The sequence below is a fragment of the Bidens hawaiensis genome, unplaced genomic scaffold (genome assembly GCF_021521415.1).
Source record: "Bidens hawaiensis isolate Kalapana, Puna unplaced genomic scaffold, B.hawaiensis_p1.1 tig00015127_1, whole genome shotgun sequence".
In the NCBI taxonomy this organism is placed as follows: domain Eukaryota; kingdom Viridiplantae; phylum Streptophyta; class Magnoliopsida; order Asterales; family Asteraceae; genus Bidens; species Bidens hawaiensis.
Genome location: NW_027492341.1, coordinates 366,210 through 374,247, shown reverse-complemented (window position 1 = coordinate 374,247; position 8,038 = coordinate 366,210). Strand labels below are relative to the sequence as shown.

Sequence of the window (8,038 nt, the reverse complement as noted above, 5' to 3'; positions counted from 1 at the left end):
AACATCAATTAATCAATAACTGATTTTGTACATAAGTGTGTTACTATAATACTTATATATGTTTTTGTACTTAAGCGTTTTACAAGCGTAGTAGACTTTGATTCTTGTTTCCAATTAATCAAAAACCATCAGTTATTTAATAACTAATTTTGTACATAAGCGTGTTACTAGCATATTAGAATATTTATATATGTTTTTGTACATAAGCATGTTACAAGCGTAATAGATTCGTTTGAACAAATATATAACATATTTTAACCTAATTGTTTACAAAGTGTTTTTTGTTTTATTTTTAGATTTAACAAAGTGTTGTTTATGATTTAATAAGCGTATCACAAGCGTTTTTAACGAAGTGTTTTTTGATTTTATGATTTGTTTTAAGATACTCCATAATTACCATTCATTAAAAGTTTTCATACAAAAGACACCATTACAATACATACCATGAAACAAAAGAAGAGAGAAACCAAAGAAGAGTGAATAACAAAATAGATGTTACAAGAAACTATAAAAGTAAAGCATTTAAAAATTAACCAACCAACATCCAAACAATAAACTAAAAAATGTATCAATACAACCATTCAAAACCACATTCAAAACATTCAAAACATTTAAAAACATACAAATAGTTCCCAAAGTCACCAAATCACAAATGTTCCAAAAATCACCAAACACAACGCACATTCTTGCACTAATCAACTTTTGAAACTAACAAAGTACCCTCATTGAAGTCATATTCAAATCTGCACTTATCACCAATCTGTAATTCATTTTCCTCATTGAAATTTTTCCATTTTGGTAAATAATATCTGAACTTCATATTCGACACTTCACCATGAAGTTTCATTTTTCTTACGACCTTCGGGATTGACCAAAGTGATTAGCATTCCATCATAGGCATCAATCTTGGTAGCAATGTGACACGGAAGACGCTGTGAAAAGCAAATTTCAAATATATTATAAAGTTAAGATGATATTGTTAAAATTTAAACGAATATACTTATAAATAAAAAAGAAATTTAAAATTCAATTTACCATTTTTTGGCGACGTTCATGTGGAAGACGATTTTAGAGTTATCATTTTGCTCATCAAGATGAATTGGGTTTTGGAATGAACAACCTGATTGCTTAATTGATAGTTGAGAAACAACTGATTTGGACCAGGAAGGATAAATTCTATGCCATCTTCATGAAAGACATTAATATGAAATGTAATATCTGATATGATTTCAAACACAACAAACGAACCACCTTTCAAGTTGGTTTGTTTAAAAACCTCAATCCATCCATCATCTAGCAAACAACCCATTCCATCCCAAAGACATGAAACTTTAAACATAAATCTACCTGGAGCAATAAGCTCGAAAAACAAATTCATGTGATTTTCACCAAATTCTTGAATCACGTATCACTCAGGAAAATCCTGTGTTAATTAATAGACATTTGAATTTGGAAACAATCATTAAAAACATAAATTAAAACTTACCAAGTAATGGACGTGTCGGTTTCTGACTAGAATACATAACATAGTACCGGATTGATCATTTACGTTTCTTTTGAAAGTAAACATATTCAACATAGATGTTGACTTAAGCTCAAAAACAACATATGTTCCAGCTTCTATACATCATTCTCTGATTATTCAGTCCAACCGGTTCCAAAATAAAAGTCATCAAGTACTTTGATTATAACTACAAAAAATGTTCTACCACTTTGATCATAAATCAAACAACAGCCAGTATTCGATTTAATATCAGCAAACATTGGTTGAACAGCTTTAGGAATGAGCTATAAATAACACAAAAAATGTTCTTAGAATGTAATCTTACAAAACTGTAAAATTTTTCATAAAAAAAAATTGTTGATAACGTACCATCCTACTCATGGAATCGTTGTTGATATTTACCATGAACTTAACTCCATTACTGAGACATGGAATTTTTATGTCAAACGAGTCTGTATGTTCAGAACAAATTAACTAGGATAAGCGATGTCGACGAATATCATTGACTACATAAATCATAGTAAATACGAATTACAAATATTCAGGTTTAGAAGATGTTGATCGATATTAGACAACAACAAAATCTATAAGATGAAAACCAAACACTAAAATTAGAAACATAAATTGAATTAAATTCTTACCAGAAAGCTTGTAACGTACAAATGAGATTCAGTTTGTTGACCCGGTATTTAGATTATTGATTTAGGGTTATGAAGTTGGAAAGGGGTTTTATCAAGTATGTTGGAAAGGAGTTTTTATCAAATTCAATGAAAATATTTAATGAAAAAAATGGAAAAAGTTGTTCAAATAATACAATAAAAAAAGTTGGTTAATGAAAAAATGGAAAAAGTTTACAAAATTTACCATAATATTAAACTTCTAACATGTTTTTCAGGAGAGAAAATGTTAAGATTCCTTTTACATTTTTTATTAACTTTAATTGTGAACCTCATGATTCAAACTTTAATTAAAAACATGTGGTTAAGAATGAGTTTCTAGAGTTTTCACAACTCAAGTGAGTTTTTATTCTAACTTATATAGAAGGGTTTAAACTTTATATTAAACATTAACTAGAAATAAATAAAAATATAACATGAACCACATTGTTAACCCTAGAAAAAATAATACCTAAATTTAACGTATATATAATATTATACACAAAGTTACATAAAAACGTTAAATAATATACCTTATAACACATATTCAGGTTTAGAAACATAAATTGCATTAAATTCTTACCAGAAAGCGAAGTTAGAAAGTTAGAAGTTAGATTCTCGATTTAGAGTTATGATGTTAGGTTTTATCAATAGTTTGAAATTGTAAGATTGAGATTGATGGGACCGTGATCACAATCTAGATTGGTTTGAATTTTTATTTTATTTTAATTTTCTATTTTTTCCTACACATTTAATTATATATATATATATATATATTTTGGTTTTTGTTTTATAACTTATTATATTTAACATTTTAAAAAAATATAAAAACATAGTCTTACTTAGTTTTTTTATGAACATTCCGGTATAAATTTCGATAAAAATTGAGTTCGTTTAAAAAATCGTTTTTTTTAAATAAAATTAAAATTTTATCCATTATTGAACTATCTTATCTTAACCATTAGCAAGATTTTCTGGATAAGATTTACAACTTCGTAATAGAGAAGCTCATAACATTCTAGTGTTATCATTATCATAATGAATAAGTATGTAGTTTTGTATCATTATCATCTTCTAGGTTATCATCATTACCATATGTGTTATGATGATGAATAACATCATAAAGTTATCATCATTATCATGTGTTATAGTGGTTATCATCATAATCATCGATCACAGTCACCATGAAACGGCATCATCATCAGACGTGCGGGTAATCAACGTGGTCATTGTATAGGCTATCGTAGTCGGTGTCGATCATACGGGTAACATATATCTCGTTACCAGTGTCATCATCGTCGTCAATAGCATCATAAACACCAACATATATATGACCTATTGCCATGTACGAGGTGTATTCAGCATCGTATGGGTTATCGTAAACAAAACGCCCAATATTAGCGATCACTGTTGGCACCATCTTATGAATTGTTGTCGTCATCAAACGACATCATCAGTCGTACAGGCTACCATCAGTATGACCATCGTATACGTTATCATGGTCGCCGTCGATCATACGGGTTACATGTCATTAAACATCGGTGTCACCATCATCATCAACAACATATATATATATATATGTATATATATATATATATGTATATATATATATGTGTTTGTGTGTGTGTGTGCGTGTGCGTCTGTGTGGAGTATTGTCATATAGGTACCTACAATTGATCATCATCATATATATGTGTGATCATCATCATAGACATCATGATCATCATACAAGCTATAGTCGCCATCGTATTTGTTAGCGTAAGCAAACCGTACCATATAGGTTAGTAGTGTCATTATGATAATCACCACCAACCCAGGTTGCCATATCCATGTATTCATGTGGGTATCATTATAGTAGCATCGTCGTCGTCATAATTGGGCCGATCATCATGGTCATCATACGGGATTGCACCGTCATCGTCTCATGGATTACATATCCTCAATCATACTAAACACTACCTACTTCCACCATCCACCGCCCGCATTCGCCACAACCACTGGCACCAACCACAACGACCTACAGCACCAACCACTAACCACACACCACAACCACCCACCACCACACCTCCGCCACCACCACCACCCACCACCATCACCCACCACACCTCCGCCACAACCACCACCGACCTCCGCCACCACCACCCACCACCACACATCCGCCACCACGAACCACCACACCTCTGCCACCGTCCACCACCATCATGACCACCTGAACCCACCACCACCCACTAATATATATATATATATATATATATATATATATATATATATATATATATATATATAATACTGTACAATAATACCTAACCGTACGATTAAAATTTAAGGGGGTGTTTGGGATTCCTTATTTAGCCCACTTATAACTTTTCATTAAGTTTATAAGTTACAAAAGTGTAACTTATGGAACTTTTCCTCTCACAATATAAGCAATCCCAAACAACTTATTACTTTTCAATAAGTTTATAAGTTATAAGTTGGTGAAAATAAGCAATCCCAAACACCCCCTAAAAGCACGCGCCTCAGCTTCGTTTAAAAGGGTCAAATAATTACCCCCTAACGGCGATGATTATTCCCAAAATTCAACTGTGAAGAACAACCTCGTAAGTCAATATTCCTTAAAATTGTCGACGGTTCGTTTCGACTGTGAAGCACAAGGTCGAAGCACAAGCACAACCACAAGCATAAGGAGAAAATGAAGAACCCTAACTCATCTACTTCTGGAACGGAACCAAGGACGAAGAACAAGCACGATAGGTCTCAGAATAAAGATGGAACATGTGTTAATTTATGATTTTTTAGCGTTTTAGGTTCAATTATTCTAAAAATGTAACCGTTGTGAATTTAAGCATCAGTAATTGAGTTTTGCAAAGCATTTGTTTAAATCATCTTATGTAAGCTACCATCATGTGTTTAAGCGTTTTATAGCGTGTTGTTGTTGTAATACATATCTTGGTTTTTTAAATCTATGTGTAATATTAAATCATGTTATAAGCCTATGCTAAGCGTGTTATGGCTTTGGTATGAGAATTATCAATGTGATGTTTGATAAGCGTTTTCCGTTTACTTGTGATTCGTGTTGTTATCCCCTACCCCCATGTTTTATTGTATGTATGTGATTCAGTTGTAAAAAAACAAGACTGATAAAGCTAAGCATCTAAACGAGAAAAGAGATGAAAATACAGATAAAAGGAAGACTAAAAAGGTTGCTCCGGTGGTGAAAAAGGTGAAAACAACACATGTTGCGGAAGCAGACTCTGATTCAGACCTTGACACAAAAATTAACAGGTTGTTGTCAAAGCGGAAAGAGGTGGAAAAAAGCACCTCTGACCCAGACTTTCAGCGTCCGAAAAAGAAAGCCATTAAAGAAAAGAAACCAGTTTATAGGACATCAAGAAAACATTTTCTTGAATTTGTAGAAAAAAATTGAAGAATAGGTGTGCACCTTATAATATTGTTGATGCAGTGAAGGCAATGACCCCTACCCAAAAAACTTGTGTAGAATAAATGGGTTTCGGGTCAATGTTAAGACTTCAAGTAACCCAAACTTCAACAACTATGGATATTGGTTGCTCATGAACTATAATAACCGTTTAAATGAATTGAACATTAGGATCGGTGTTATTAAGATAACACCACAAAAAGTACATGAAGTGTTGGAGATACCAATGGGTCAGATTCCTGTTTTAGACAAGAGTAGATCAAGATTGGGGGAAGATGTTACTACAGATTCGTTCAAAAATCAATTCTCGACTCCAAGAATAGGTATAAAGCATGTGAGAGAGAAACTGGCCGCGGATTAAGGCGTTGGTGAACTGTTTAAGATTAATTTCCTTGTGTTGTTCAACACCTGTATAGGATTTATGACAAAATCAACAACAGTCAATCAACGATTCATCACCACAATTGATAAAACCTCGGATATTCCAAATATGGATTGGTGCAGCTATGTTATTGAAAACTTGAAAATGACAAAGGAAGACTGGAGAGATATCAACGCTCAATACAACGATCCGATCACCTTCCTTGTGATGCTTTACACGCATGAATACCAGATAAAATATGGTCCATTTGGGACTCCCGTCACAACGCATGCAGTCAGCTACATAATAACAACTACTCTTAATAAGATGGAAAAATACTTGGAGAATAATGGTCTTCCCTTAGAAGAAGATAATGGAAATGATGAAGATGAGGTATATGTTATAGTTGGTGTTGCAGATGCTACTGAGGTTGCTACTGCTGCTGTGACATTTAGTGTTGACGAGAAGGGGATTGATGCGGTTGCTGCTGCTCCTGCTGCTGTGACCGTTAATGCTGCCGGGAAGGGACTTGATGAGACTGCTGATGCGACTGTTGCTGATAATGCTGCTATGACAAGTAGTGCTGCCGGGAAGGGACTTGATGAGACTGATGCTGCGACTGTTGCTGCTACTGCTGTTGTGAAAGTTAGTGCTGTCGGGAAGGGACTTGATGAAGTTGCTACCGCGGCTGCTGCTACTACTATTCCTGTGATAGTTAGTCTGCCGGGAAGGTGCTTGATGAGACTGCATGTGGTGGTACATATGGTGATGCATCTGCCGGTAAGCCTGGAGTTGAAGAAAACACTACAGCTGAGGAGAAACAAGAACATAGTGAGAAATTTGTTATTTTCTTCTAAAAACTCTCATATCTCTTATTTCTATATGTATTTCATGTAATGCAACGTTTATATAACAACATTATATATAATAAAATACAGATGGTCAAAGTGCATCTGAAACAGATAATGCTGATCAAACAGCTGAACAAGATTTGGATGATTATGTAAGCGTTTATTCACATTTAAGTTTGCAAATGCCATTGGGAACACACACCCAGGAGCTGGTTGACTATTATTTAACTCCACTACAACTGGCTGGGATAAATTGAAAATGTTTTTGAATTAACAATAACTATATTTCTTTTTATAGTCTTGGAATAAGGCAATGGATAAAAAGTTGAAGAAATTTGATAAAATTTGCTCAGAGATCAACGAGTTAGTCCGTCAAGCAAAGGATAGACATCCATCAAATCACAATATCTTTGCTAGATGTTGTGAATGGGAAAACATATTCACTAATAATGTGGTCCCTAAAACACAAGAAACTGACACCATATAACGCTTATCACTCTTTAATTTAGGTGAGAAACAAATTATATTTTATTCTTTCAATTTTCTCTTTCCCATTTCAAAACTATTTTTGTTTAAGTTGAAAGATCCCAATACTTATACAGCTGCAGCAATAGATTCAGTTGATTCAGATATTGGTGTTGGTGGTCCAGTGGTTGCTCAAAAAGGTATTTGGGCTAAATTAATTATAAGTATAATTAAAACGCTCATAAAACGCTTATGCTGTTATTTTAAACTTATTACATGTGTGTGATGCAGTTGATTCAGATGTTGGTGTTGGTGATCCAATGGCTAATCAAAAAGGTATATGTACCAGCTTAAATATAATCACAGTTAAAAACGCTAATAAAACGCTTAGGCTGTTATTTTGAACATATTACATCTTTGGCTGTCGTAAAAAATGATGCAGGTGATGCAGGTCAAGAAAACAATGTCTCATGCGCATATATTGATAAAGTTGTTAATACAGTGGTTGAGTGGGCTAAAGAAGGTATCTAATTATAAATAAAAACAAAAGGGGTTGAAGGTATTTAATTATAGTTACAATTATTTTCAGTCAAATTTAAAATGAGTTGTTTTATATTTAACAATTGACATCGGATTGTCAACAAGTGATAACCTCATTACACTAAAATCTCCATATCTTCTGAGAGAGGTTGACGTATCCGCTAGTGTCACTGAAGATGAAGAAATAATTTCAGAGTATATATTTTTTTGTCTTGAAGACAT

At 33.2% G+C, this 8,038-nt stretch overlaps 1 long non-coding RNA gene across 1 annotated transcript; it reads left to right on the top strand.

Moving 5' to 3' along the window:
* The first annotated feature begins 7,332 nt into the window (after positions 1-7,332).
* Positions 7,333-7,829, top strand: LOC143548447 (uncharacterized). Its single transcript, XR_013137956.1, has 2 exons — positions 7,333-7,476; positions 7,613-7,829. It is a non-coding gene; the product is annotated as an uncharacterized LOC143548447 (long non-coding RNA).
* Positions 7,830-8,038: the final 209 nt, after the last annotated feature.